The sequence below is a fragment of the Ochlerotatus camptorhynchus genome, unplaced genomic scaffold, assembly GCF_037179485.1.
Source record: "Ochlerotatus camptorhynchus isolate MF236.1 unplaced genomic scaffold, CSIRO-AGI_Acam_v1.1 ptg000085l, whole genome shotgun sequence".
NCBI classification, from domain to species: domain Eukaryota; kingdom Metazoa; phylum Arthropoda; class Insecta; order Diptera; family Culicidae; genus Ochlerotatus; species Ochlerotatus camptorhynchus.
In genome coordinates this window covers 6,225,320-6,239,981 of record NW_027040575.1, presented here as the reverse complement: position 1 = coordinate 6,239,981, position 14,662 = coordinate 6,225,320, and the positions used below count along the sequence as shown (strand labels likewise).

The following is a 14,662-nucleotide window of genomic DNA, read 5'->3' as shown; positions in this document are numbered from 1 at the left end:
GCTTTAGTATGATAATTTATTAGCTAAAGAATGATCTTTAGAAGAGAGTAGGTGCACACCTACTCTCTTCTAAAGATCATTCTCTGGCTAATAAATTATCACACTAAAGCTTCATGTTAGCATTTCCAACCAACTCTTAATTTTATTGTTTTAAATTCAAATGATTTTTTTAAAGATCGCACCATGCTTAAATTTAACAGTGGTCTTAATTTGTAAAAGCCTCTGTTTTCAAATGTTGAAGGCTTTAGTCATATTTATTTTATATGTAAGAAAATATACCTTATCTCAATTAACAATTGTGAAAATGCTCAAAATCTCTTGGTAGAGGGTGAGCGTTAAGTTCCAGTAGGAACGAAATATAATTAAAGAAAATTAGATGAGGAATACGCGCAGTGAAGAAATATTTGAAGGGCAAAAATATGTAAGCTGGAACAAGCTTACATAAAAAAAAGACCCCAACGAGCTCTAGAAAATTCACTGTGATGCATTGGCTCAATCAGGATAGCTTCACCTCATGTGGTTAAATACGCAAATCTCTGTTGTAATAAATGCAACCACCACTGCGTGCTGCTGCAAGCTATAAAGCTGTCATCAAACCGCGAATTTTCTTAATTACTTACCTTGCTGAAACCAAGGAAGATGCGTGGGGAGAAAGACAATGTCACTGTGCCATTGGTGCAGAAAAACTTCACAATATCCATACGCGTATGAATCTGTCGACTACATGCAAGACCAGCATACTGCGAGAACATAGTTGAACTGCTGAATCATATGCCAAATAAGGAACAGACGCCACATTTATCACCCCAACAACGGGACATGGCTCACAAGGACTCGCTCAACAGAAACGCATTGTCTTCGATCGTTAATCAACAGCTAATTAACGGCTAGATACCTTTGAGCTTTGACCATGGTCGGTAAGTCACTCTCGCACAACAGCACAGACGAGCAGATATCCAGCACAGAAAAGTAGTATTACAAAGCAGGCAAATATTTGCACACAATCAATCATCACCACTTCGTTACTGATGACGTAACTCTAGCTCAGGGCAGCAATACATGTTTATTGCCTCTCAGGCTAGTGCTTATTGAATCAAAGCTTCGATTAAGATCCTATGATTGGATTTTTGACACCTTAAATATTGTCTTTCGCAATACTGATGACGCATACGAACTCAGGATTGCTACATCCTATATGAAATTGTATAACATCGAAATGAAGGAAATAGGCGGAGGTGGAGGCCTTCGACGTTTCCTTCAATTCGATCCAGTCATATTTGCACATTATCGGCTTGACATTGATAAAACCACTTTTAACAATGTCTTTCTTTCACGCAACAGTAACCACCAGTCAACACCACTCATGCGAAAATCCGAGATTTCGTGGATCTTTTAAGTAGGCCCCATCATTGACCTCGAAGCCACTATTAACTACCCATAAATTGACGAGATCGACATTTAACCATCATGCCAAAAAAAAAATCACCAGATTGGCGGGTTAATTTGTACGTGAACAACAAGGGTCCATGAAACGTCACTAACCGTCGCCATCGTCAGCATTGCGTCCAGCTGTGCAAGTTGCCAGATTGGGACCAGAAGCAATCTCTCGACTGCGCCCATAAAAGTCTACCGCGTGTCTGTATACATGTCTTGTCGCAAAGAAAAAGTACACGAGACATGCGATTTTAGCATTTTTTGCGGATTTAGCCGGCTAAATGTAGGTCTCTTGACAGAGCCGGTTCGCTAAAACTGAATGAATTTGAAGGTGCTATAAAAACGTAAGCTGCTAGGCATGCTGCTCTTTGTCGCGCGCACGCGGCCAGTCCTATCGGTTTGAGGTAAATTAATGACTGTGCTGGAAAGAGATGGCCAACCTAAGAGAAACGCGAAATGCCAATGTGTAAACACCCAGCCGCCATCTGTTTCCTCAGTTTCTTCCTTGAGTGGTTGTGATTTCGCAATGGCAAATTGTGCACCGCGATGTAATTTATGAGAGCCATTCGGAAGGAAATTACTGTGGTAATTGGAATCGGCATTAAAAAGAGATTCGAGTTTTAAACCAATTCAATCAATTTTTGGAGTTCATTAGGGTTAGTTAATGACAGTCACATAAATTTAAAAAAAAACCTGATTACTGATACTGAATGTATCTCTCAATCCATACCTTCGTCAACTTCCAATGGCGATCACATAAACTCGAGAAAAGAGTCGTGACTTTTTACAAATAATTGCAATTAGTTCTGTAGGACCCTCCGCGATATCAACGTCTGTTCAGTTCAGTATCAACCAGAGCACATCAGCACATTATGGATTATCGTTCGCTGCCAGATTTGATCTCACAACTACTAACAGCATTGGACCACTTTCCTAAGGGATATTTCAACATTTGTTGTAGGTATGATTATTACAAACGAAAACGGATAGAATATTTGGTATAGGTCAGGTCTGCTATCATAAAAGCTAGCATCTGCGCCAATTTTGTTTTCGGAAAAGGCTACAATATGGCACGATTGGTATTCCGATTTTACAAATTTGTATGATCCAATTGCTTGACAAAATTTTATGATCATTTGCTTGTCATGAATATTATTTTTGATCCGAAATTATAATAAATTAGCATGATGAAAATACAGCCAAGTCTCCCTTACGCGATGCTCGCAGTAAATCCAGACAAGTTAGAAGGCAAATGTCTTAAATTTTAATTATCTTTCCTAACTCGATGGACCCTGGAATATAGAGTTAGGGATAGTTGGCTGTATTTATAATAAAACTGTTTTGAAAATCGTCGCGTATAGTATAATTGTACGGTCCAAAAAAATTACCAATGCGATGCAACATTTAAAAAGTGCTCAAAATGGTTCCCAATCGGGTCCTGAGTAGCCTCACAAAATAGGAACCCACCTGGTTGAAACTGATTTTGCACAAACCATTTGAAATTCATGATGATGATGATGGTCCCACCTCTTACCCCTACAAAGGTTTGAGCTGGACGATTTATCTTTAAGATAATTGAATATGACATTTTAACCCCGCAATCTGATGCTATCATAATTTTCAGCAATGTCAGGAATGCGCACGAACCCCTAACATTTGCCAGAAAACTTACTACTAACTCAAGGTATCTTTCAAATAAGCTTCAAAATAGCATTTTTTTTTTATCAAATGTTAAATTCAGTCCTCTATATCCGTAATACGCGCGCGAGGCTCAAACCTTTGTAGACTACTGTTTTTTTAATTAATCTACTATTAAATCAAATATTAAAATCCATCATCACCCTCGTGGCGAACAGAAATAGTTTTTTCAGTGCTACAATAATTATTAAAAAGTCGTTATGACAGCTATCCATATAAAATAATCCGTTAGAGATAACTTCGTCAAGATACATAATTTGTCAATTCATAAAAAAATCACTGGATAACTGTTCAAAAGACAGTTTTAACGTGTGAAATGCAGTGTCTTTTAAATTTTGTAAGTGTTGCTAAACGTTTGATATGTCTAGGCATCGAATTGAAAACATTTATTCCTTTATAATATAATGAATTTTGTGAAGCACAGGTCAAGAAATGTGGTGTTCTTATTTCAACCGCGTTTCTAGTATTATATCTATGCATATGCTAAACAGTAGATAATAGCAATATATCAAAAATCTCAATTTTTAATTTTAATTCCTGTGTTTTCAGGTTGATTTTATGCATGTGGATAAAATGAACATGTAATGGGCACGGGAGCACATAAAAAATCCAAAATGAGACAAATGACTCATGATTTCATGAACATAGCGTTTTTTCTTGTTACGAAAATACGCCATGAATAATATTTATGATATCATGAGCTATGTTTGCGTAACGTACCCAAGATTTCCGAAATCATGAATCATCCTAGTTAAAATCATGAACTAAATTCATGAGTTTAACTTTTAGTTTAGAATCAAAACATATAAAAAAATAAAATAGAGTATCAGACTGGTTTCGAACCAAGAACCTTACGATCATTAAACCCATACTTTGACCACTAGACTATCAGTACTTTTTTTTTAACTAGTTCGTTTATATACTAGGCTCAGTCGTGTGTGGCACTTTGCGCAGCCAAAATCAGTAATGTTTGAATTTACATTTTAAATAGCAGTAGTTCTTGGTTAGTATTGGGTACCAATTACTCGTGGCGGGCTCGAGGTTAATGGGTAACAATTTCGATTGGAAGGAGCTAGGTAGGAAACTGGTTTCTGAAGCCTCCTTCAGATACTACTTTCGGACGGTTGACCAAATCCTGGTTGGGCAGGGGCAAGTAGCACAGGAACAGGAGGATAATAAGACTGGGACACAATGACTGGAAAATGTTTGGAAAGGAGGGGATGGTCACATCAAACTCTAACATCAGACAAACAATGGAATTCGTAGATCGCTTGCATGTAGGGAAGATCACGTGTTCCCAATACATCTCTTACTTCACGGAAGGATTGTCTACCTCGGGCCACTAGGGTATCCAATAGTCGTGCTCTGGAGGCGTCATTACCCGGGCAATACCAAACTGCGTGATCGATGTCATCATAACCGGTTCTGCACCTACATATATTGCTGTCAACGAGGTTTATTCTATAGAGATGTGCGTCTAGCGAGAAGTGGTTGGACATAAGTCTTGACATCACTCGAATGAATCCGGACTAACATCCAGACCTTTGAACCACGCTCTCGAAGAAACATTTGGAATAATGGAATGTAACCACCGCCCAAGAGAATTACTTGTCCAATCGTTTTGCCAACTTAAAAGAGAACTCTGACGTACTAATGGGAAAAATTCATCATGTGAAATTCTTCTATCATAAATCTCGCCTTGTTGTGCACCCACCTTTGCGAGAGAGTCTGCCTTCTCATTGCCTGGGATTGAGCAATGTGAGGGGACCCATACAAAGGTAATCATATATGATCTTTCGACCAGCAAACTCATCTGCTCCCTTACCTTTGAAAGGAAATAAGATGAGTGTCTACCTTGTTTCATCGACAGAATAACCTCAATCGAACTGAGACTATCCGAGAAGATGAAGTAATGGTCTATGAGCATATCGGAAATCATCCCCAATGCGAAGTTGATTGCTGCTAGCTCAGCAACATAAACGGAACAAGGTTCCTGATGTTTCCGAAAGGCGGTGGAGTATTCATTGAAGACACCGAAGCCAGTGGATCCATCAATGCGTGATCCATCAGTGAAAATCTTCTATTGCAATTGACTTGTTGGTACTTTTCAGCAAAAATGCGGGGAATAGAGATAGGTCGAAGTTGATCTGGAACTCCTTGAATAGCATGTTTCGTGGAGAGATCATAGTCAATGGGGGAACTGTAGTTAGTAAAGCATACACGAGAGGGGTTATAGCAGGGAAGGCTAATATCCGATGACATAAAATTAAGATAGATTCGCACGGATCTAGACTGGATGCTCAATTCGAACATTTCTTCGAAGTTTTCAATCACGAGGTTGTTACTGCCACTACATTTAATCAATATTCTTAATGAGAGCTCCGAGCAACGGTTCTGCAGGGGTTTTACGCCCGCTAGGACCTCTAGGCGTACAACGATATTGAATACGTTCCAATTTGATTAGGTGGCTTTTTCTTGCCGAGAGGAAGCAAAAAGAGCCATACTCAAGAACTGAAAGAATAGTCGTTTTATATAGTTTAATGAGGTCTTCCGGGTGAGCACCCCACCATGTCCCGGAAATTGATCGTAGAAAGTTGATACTTTGTTGACACTTTTGTTTCAAATACGTAATGTGGGTACCCCAAGTGCATTTTGAATCAAACCAGACTCCAAGGTATTTGAAGGTTAAAGATTGGGTAATGTCTCTGCCGAAAAGATTTAGACGCAGTTGGGCTGGGAACCGCTTCCTTGTAAACACTACCAATTTAGTTTTTTGCGGTGAAAACTCGATCCCTAAATTTCTTGCCCAGAAAGACAGATTATTTAGGGAATTTTGCAATGGTCTTTGCAAGATTTCCGCACGTGGACCTCTCATGGAAACCACGGCATCGCCTGCAAGCTGTCTAAGCGTGCATAGATTATTTAAGCAGTTATCAATATCTTTGACATAGAAATTATAAAGTAAGGGACTTAAACATGAACCTTGGGGTAAGTCCATGTAGCTAATTCTAGAAGTTGTCAGTTGACCTAGATTGAAGGTCATTTGTTTTTCTGACAGCAAATTATACAAGAAATTATTCAAAATACCTGGTAATCCACTACTGTGCAAATTGTCTGACAGTATGTATATGGAAACAGAATCAAATGCACCCTTAATATCCAAAAAGACTGAAGCCAATTGCATCTTGTGCGCAAAGGCCAGTTGAAGATCAGATGAAAGCATCGCTTGTGATCAAACGTTGGTTTCCCAGGCTTTTGAATAGCTATTACTTTAACCTGTCTCCATGCTGGTGGAACTATATTGATTCCATAAATGAATTATATAGGTTAAGTAATCGTCTTTTAGCGATATCGGTACTTATATCAAATGGAAGGCAAAAGGCTTATAAGCAGGGATGGATCACTCTTTCGGGAATTTTTCAATACTTTTTAATATACGTTAAATTACGTTACGTTAAATCTAATTGAATTTTCAGTTAATCCATCTTAAAAACGATAGTTTAGTACTACTAATCACCCTATCAGAATTCAAAATTTTCGCACCGCAGACCCACACTCTGTGTTTTCACTGAAGGTACACTTGAGAGCGCTCTCTAACCGAGCAGGAAAAAATAACTCATCAATATCAAATTCAGGTATGAAAATAGCATAACTGACAACCTAAATATGGTGTTAGTGAGGCTGACATAAGAGGTAAAATACCAAAAATAATACCTCAAAATGTTCTACGAATAACGAACTAATAAATTATTTATTTATTACAATAACAAACGGATAACATACGCTTTTGTAGATGCCAGAATACCATAGTTTGTTATTTTTAATGTTTTCTTATACCAATTCAATAACTCTTTTAGGTGTTATTGTCTAAAAACTGAAATATCCCGAGCAGAAGAAAATAACTAATGAATACCTAACTCGGCTCTGATACCAAAATTTGGTATTGACCAGCATGGCATAAGAGGTAAAATACCAAAAAATACCATGGAACATACTTTGTAAATACCAAAAATTGATATTTGGATTCCAAAAGAATACCTGGGCGGTTTTGTTTTGGTAAATTGCATTATCATAATTTGGTATTGGAATGGTATTGTGGGAACATTTTTTTGGTATTATTTTTTGGTATTTTACCTCTTATGTCAGGCCCATCCATACAAATTTAAGGTATCGAGATATTCGGTCCTGCTCGGGATCGTATTTTGTTGTTTTGCTATTCATTTGATATTTTACAAAATATTTCGATAACTGAATAATATCAAAACAAGGTTTTAGACCACAACCCGAGCAGGAAATGAAAATAGCCTTTTTTAGATGCCAGAATACCATGGTTTGTTATTTTGAAGGTTTTCTAATACCCATTCCATAACTCTTTTAGGTGTTATTGTCTAAAAACTGAAAGATCGCATTTTGTTTATTTCGTATTCATTTGATATTTTACAAAATATTTCGATAACTGAATAATATCAAAAAAAGGTTTTATACCACCAGCATACCGAAATCTGGTATCATAAGATATTCATTTGTTATCGATTAGCTATCGGTTCCTGCTCTGGTAGTGCACCTTCAGTGAAAACAGAGTGTGGCTCTACGGTGCGAAAATTTTGCATTTTTATAGGGAGATGCATAGCATTAAACTATGTATCTACTTTACGATGGGTTTACTGAAAATTCAATTGGATTTTACGTTAGCATTCTATAATTTTTTAAGCATTTCCAATCATCTCTGAAAATCGCAAACTTCGCGTTTGAAGTAACATAAAAACACTTTGAATATAAAAACTTAACAAACTGCAATAAACTTGTAAACCGATTGATTCAACCGAGGGGGGGACAGTGAAAAATTTAGAGCAATCTAGAGTTACTCTGAGAAACTCTCTTGCTCTCTGAGCGAATCTTTCTCTCACTGCTAGTGGATTTTAGCTAAAGCTCTTATTATTTCTTGACAACAATTCGAGTTTAAGGTTCATTTAAGACTTTCTGAAATCTTCAGCTAGATATTTAACCTCGTTTGCTCTGAAAGTGGTGAACAGCAGTCTTATACCTATTTCACTGTTGTTGATTTTAACTGTATTGAATACTAAAATCCGAATCAAACATCGAGATGCAGAATAATGTTTCTTCTTCTTCGGACTCACTTTCAGGTTACAGCTCCAAGCAAGCCGGAAAGCAGACAGTAAGTTTTTATTATAATCTAGGTTTTTTGAAAAGTAATTGATACTTATAAACATTTCTATCAATAATATATTTTGGAATCGAATGCAGCAAGAAGTTGGAGATGTAGTTCTGCATCTTCAAAACATCGGCATTTTTACGGCAGTTTCGATGAAGACCCCGAGCAGTTCACATTTGAAAAAGGCCTACAACTAAAACGTAAAAAAAACAGAAAATGGATTGTTAATAATCTCTGCCTTTTTCTCGGCCCTTTTAATCATTTTAATTCCTATCTCGCGTATCATTTTAAAAGGTCCTACAACCAAAATCTCCAGATCGCAACCCAATTCGCTCAATTTTGGCACAGTAGAGCGCCCGTCTAGCGTACTGGGAGGTATTGGTTCGAATGAGCATCCCTTAAGCATCGTTTTCCAATCCAGCATGAACATGAGCCTGATTGACCGCCCACGGTTGCTACTCTGTTATTGCCAGACCAGCTGTAATTACACAGAGATCCAATAAATGATGCTTGGGACTAGCAATCATCCTCAATATGTAAAAACTGGTGATCTCAAATTAGGCAATACCAGTGCCAGTCGTGCCTGAACGCAGGTCAATAAAGGAATGGGTAGGAATGTGTTGATGTAACACTCACTTTGAAGGAAACCGAGGAGTCCTCTGCACTTCCACGAGGAATCACAGGGATGTTGGGTAAGAGAATTGGGTTTGCAGCAGGGTTCGTTTTGGTAAACGACAAGCTTAATTGATGTTCTAACGATCATATAACGCGAAGGAGCTTGGGATTGAACCCACGGTCTTCTTCTGAGTAAGCAAAAACGTTTGCCACTAGGCAGATGAGATCCTTTTTAATCATCGAGTTGATGTTATTACCATGTAGTCATGTTAACAAATAAAACGATTAACGAATCTTGAATGTGGATGGGCTTGAGATTAGACTCATGATGTTCTGCTCAGTAAGCAAAAACGGTTGCTCTAAGGCCACCGAGCCCTTCATATCACATTATACCGTTACTCAAGTTGTTATAACTATTCAAACCCGGCACCGACGACAACGAAAAGTTTTACAAAATACACGATAAACAAGCGATCTTAGGTTAAACTTAGGAGGTTAAACTTGCTATTCAAATGAAATTACGTTCTCGAATTTCACTTGGTATGTAATGAACATCGAAATACGCGATAATATATACATATACATATATATATATTTTCAGCGGCTGATAGTTAATTTTAAATATACTAACTGTACTGCCTACGGCGACTACGACAGCGACTAAAACGCCGAATACGACGGCGCCTACGAAGACGACAACAGCGAATTTTTAACTTACCATTTGTCTAGGATATAACACCTTTGCCCGGCACCTCCACTTGAGCTTCATGGCTGCTATCGATCACTGTTTGCAAAAATATCTAATTGCAATTACCTTTGTTGTATTGCTAGGAAGAAATACAACAAAGGTAATTGCTATTAGATATTTTTGCAACGAAAACAGATTCACGTCTAGTGCTTTCCCCAGGAACCGTTCACGGCCATCAGCTACCGCCCGTCAAGCCTTGAGCGTATCCAGCGAGACATCTTTCAGCTTGCTCACAATCTCCGACACTGGCGAGCACTTTTGTAAGCCGTAAACTTTCTGATTCACGGCAACGTCGGCCACCGAATCACCACCAAAACTCGCGATGGACACATTATCAGCACTTTCCCCGGCTAATTTACCAACCGGACCGTGTTCAAACTCACACACGGTGACGAGACTCTCGACAGAACTACACGCCGAAAGCGTGACATCCGAACACAGTGAACCCGCCTCCCGGAAGGCAATGAAAATCCCAAGCACACTTACACTCCGCTGGTTACAAAAAAAAACACACCCGTTCAAAGACTTAAGCATCGTTTTCCAATCAAGTCGATGAACTTGTAGTAGTAAATAACTTGTAAATACAAAAATCTGGTCAACCTTCACAAATTAGTAAAATGTCGATTTGTCATTGATTATAACCTATTCTAATCAAAGTAAATTAATAAGCCGAACGAAATATCTAGATCTAACTTATACGATAGAAACTGCGTTACGATCCATGAAATAATGTAGATGCATAAATATTTTAAAGAAAATCATACCAACTTTAATAGTTTTTCTTAGGAAACTGAATTTTATTTATAATTTTAAAAAGTCATGTTCAAAATTATTGTTCGCTAATTATTGAAATAGTTAATCAAGATTTTCTTTTTTAGACTGATTTTTAGCCTGAGGCTAGTTTATTTGTTTATTTATTTCTACAACCTCATCTAACGTAACTGTCTTAATGATACGATGGGGAAAAGCCTTTATGGTAAAACTATAAGCATTGTTCGTAAATAAGAAGAAAAAACACTCGCGACCTCAATTGGAACAAAACAAAAAATCAACGTTTGTTGTTTGAGGCTAATAGTAATGGATAAAATATAAGGATTACCAAAATATTCTGTTCTTCTCTAATTTCTGAACAACTTTATTGAAAACTGCACATTTAATGGAGAATAATGTGGCATGAACTCTTAGGGTACGGCCAGGGTAGATGCGATTCGCGACGCGACGCGACAAATTCAAAGGAATCTTATTATTTATTATTATTCCTTGCGTGAGTCGCATCGCGTCGCGTCACGTGTCGCGTCTACCCGGCAGCCACCTTACCCAAAAGCTTTATGACCGAGTGCTGATCAAATTCCTGAAGGCCAACTTTACACAGCTACTGGGACAAACGTTTTACTTGGCAGCGGTTCGGGGAGATCTTTTTCTTCTTCTTCGCATTTCAAGCTTATTGCATATCGCATATTAGCTTATAGCGTGCTCTCAACTTGGTGTTCTAGATGCACTTCCACAGTTATTAATTGATACCTTTCGATGCCAATCGTACTTCTATGCCCAGGGAAGTCGAGAAATTTTCCAACCCGAAAAAAATTCCTAGACCGGATCGGGAATAGAACCCAGCCACCTTCAGCATGGTCTTGCTTTGTAGCTGCGCCTTTGAGGTGTTCCTGTCAAATTGAAATGAGATTTTATCGGTATCTGTAGATGCGACCAGTAGACTAAGATTTTCATTACGTACAAAACACATACTCGGAATTTTACAAGACGGAGTACTTCAAGTCATCCCTAGGGAACCCGTGGTGTTCTGACCAGATTTTACAGGATATTACAACAAGGATGAGCTACAATGTTTCAAAAGCTTGAATTGCCCATAGTGAGGTAAAATTTGAGTGATGTCCTAAACCCTTGTAAGAGTAGAATGTGCAGAAGGTCTCACAAAAATGTTGGTCCTGCATTTATTGGTATAAACACTAACAATATCTGTGCAGAAATATACGGTTTAGTTATGCTTTACAAATCATCATGGGGAATTTGACATTTTCCAGTGACAAAACTTCTCAAAATCGTCTTAAAGTTGGTGAACTTTTACCCCAGTGCTCAATCGACCCACTTCCACGACTGAAAGTGTCAGCTAACCGGTAGGGTAAAAGTTCGATTTGAAAAATCTTCTGAAAGATCATGAATGAACTGTAAATTCATCAAAGCTCTGCAAGAGAAAGCTGTAATCCTTAAATTAGGAATATTGAGGCCTATTCTGCACTGCGAATGAGGTGAGGTAACTCGCTGTCACTAGTGAGATGACAATAGTCACCGCGAGTGAGATGAGTTTCCATTTGATTTGCACTTCACCTCACTCGCGGCACAGAATAAGGGGGATTGTGTATAGAATTACTTTGTTTCAAAATGCTTGGAGTTTTGAGATATTTCTAGCTCGAAAATTTATACCACCTTACTCTATTACCCAAAACACTGCTCGTGTTAATACAAAAACCATTGGCACTTATTATTTCGAACGCTAGATTAATTTAAAAAAATTTGGCATGATATTGCTTAAGCAATTTTGTATGCGCGAGATCTATGTCGTGAATATTTAGGAAAAGATTTTACTGGTACTTCTTGCATAATGGTCAGTAAGATTGACACTCGCATGGAACGCACATGGCCAGTCAATCACGTTAAAAGCATTCAAAACAAAAAGGTGACATTGGTATGACATTCATACGGTCCAACTTAAACGGGTAAATGAAACACGAAAATGCAATAACAAACAATTATACACTGTAACTGTTCAGAGCTAATAAAATAAATAGATTAATCGGAATTAATTCGTTTCAGAGCCAATAACGGTTCAAAAATATGTTTTAAAAACGTAATTGAAGTTAGATTTTTTTTCCGCAGGCATCAAAATAGAGTACCACTGGAAAATGGTGGTACCCTTGCTTAAGGCGTTCAATTTTAGGTTTTGATGTTTCGTCAAAGGCATAAATGTGGATACCTTACATCAAATTACCAAAGTAACAATCAAGCACCTATCATTCGAAATTTGTGGGATTTTATTGGCCAACGACTTTCTTCAAAGAGCCTGGAATTCAGCATGTTTAAAAGTGTATCTACAATTCTGTAGTGTGAGACCTGTATGCGTTGCTTCGACTAGTATGTATAACGCCAGCCCAAGAGATCACAGTTCTATTTCTCACGCTAATCACTAATGTCACGAACCTGCTTTCCATCAAAATAATATTTTTAACTCGGTTTTCATTAGCAATAAACACCAACTTATGAGCACATTTATTTAAAAAAATAAAACAACATCACATTTCTTGTTTTCTCTGTTAGGCTACAACATCATTTCGAAAATAAACACCTTGCTTGTACTCACCTTAGCAGACGTCACCGGATGATCGGTTCAATCTGTTTTCTCTGTCCATACACGCAGCAACAACGGTCGTAAATCTGGCAGCCAAAATGTTTACTGGGCCCAGCTTGGGTGTCGAGGAAATCCCACCGTGATCGGATGTAAATATTTATTCGCAACACATGTTGTTGGATCGTGTCTCAATGAGAACCGCGACACTTCCCAGTCGTTGTTCGATTATTTAGCTTACTGGTACCATAAGTAGAAACACAGAAACCAGCCATAACACGGATACATGCAGGTTGTTACACACCGTTGTCACTCGGTACGAGACACACGGCTTACGACGACGGCTAGGAAAACTAGCAGAAATGTCCAGTCTCAACTTGAAAATCTCGTTCACTTTGCACTCAAGGTTATTTTCGTTTCTCAATGAAAGGAAAAGGCGAAAACCCGCACGCAATTCTCACACAGCTGCATGAACACAGTATAAGATGAAAACTAAAAATGTAAAACTAGAACACCGCGTCGCGTACAGCATTGAATAACCAGCCTACAACAGCAAAACAACCAAGTTCTAGCTCTCGCGAAACTGCGGTTCAATCTTCTTGTTTTATAAATAAATCATCACTTTTTTCACATTATTCCTCTCTTTCCCATTTTCCTTTCAAACAGATTCACGAAAATCACTCGTGAGAACGTTGAACCCTCCTTGCGTGCATGCGTGAATTACGCCAATATGATCGTCGCGAGGAAACCACGACTACGAAATTTACGAAATGCCCTGCCCATGCAACGTTTTTATCTGACAAAAGCAATTGAACAAAAATAACGCTGCTCAGTGTCACTACCACCAAGTTCGAAAACACACCAGGTGAAAGTAAATAACACTTATTTTTCCTTGTGGTACTTCTTTCTGCAACACCCAACATAAGCTACCATGTAATCGTATTCGCTTACAACTTAAACAACCACACGTAGATCACAAAGTCTTGATCAACCACAATAATATCAGTTGCACCTCTGTCTTGCGCAGGAAAAAAAAAAGATCAACTTTACTCCAAACAACACTTTGCTTTACTCGTGTTCAACCACTTTTCACTAAAACACGTCCGATCCCGGCGAAGTCACACGTCCAACTGAGGCAGCTCGACGCACCACTGTCAATTCCAACCTCGCTGCTTTGAAATACGCAAAGAGCGGCAGCATGGTGGTGACATAGTTCAAGCATTTTCATATTCTACTTTTTTACAATCCGTCTCCCACTGGACCGACCGTCGTCGACAGCGTTGAGTCGCTCGCCACGGAGCAAAAGGGCTGCCTGTGGTGATGGTGGAGTACCGCCAACGAAAAGGAGCATAAAGCCGAACGCACGAGCATAGCCGAAGTGAAATGCAAACAACAACAACCGGCCAGCTGCTCGCTAAAAACAGAATTGCACTGGAAGGAACGGCGGGAAACGTGAAATGTAAAATACCGCTAAATATAAACAACACAAGCATACGCGAGACGGACGGATAACGTTATCATGTGTAAAACCTTGTGGGCGGGAAGGGTGGTGCGCGAATGATAGAAGACAGGAGACGAAAACACGTGCTCATTCGGGCGATGTTCGGCTTTCCATTCATACTCGTTCGCTCAGTGT

General features: G+C 38.6%; 1 protein-coding gene across 1 annotated transcript in view; it reads right to left on the bottom strand.

The window, feature by feature from the left end:
* Nucleotides 1-14,069, bottom strand: part of LOC135698366 (guanylate cyclase 32E) — a 137,764-nt gene extending 123,695 nt beyond the window's left edge. Inside the window, exon 1 of the mRNA XM_065218295.1 lies at nucleotides 13,042-14,069. The gene's annotated coding sequence lies outside the window, so the exon portion shown is untranslated. The remainder of the gene's footprint in view (nucleotides 1-13,041) is intronic.
* Between the last annotated feature and the right edge of the window lie 593 nt (nucleotides 14,070-14,662).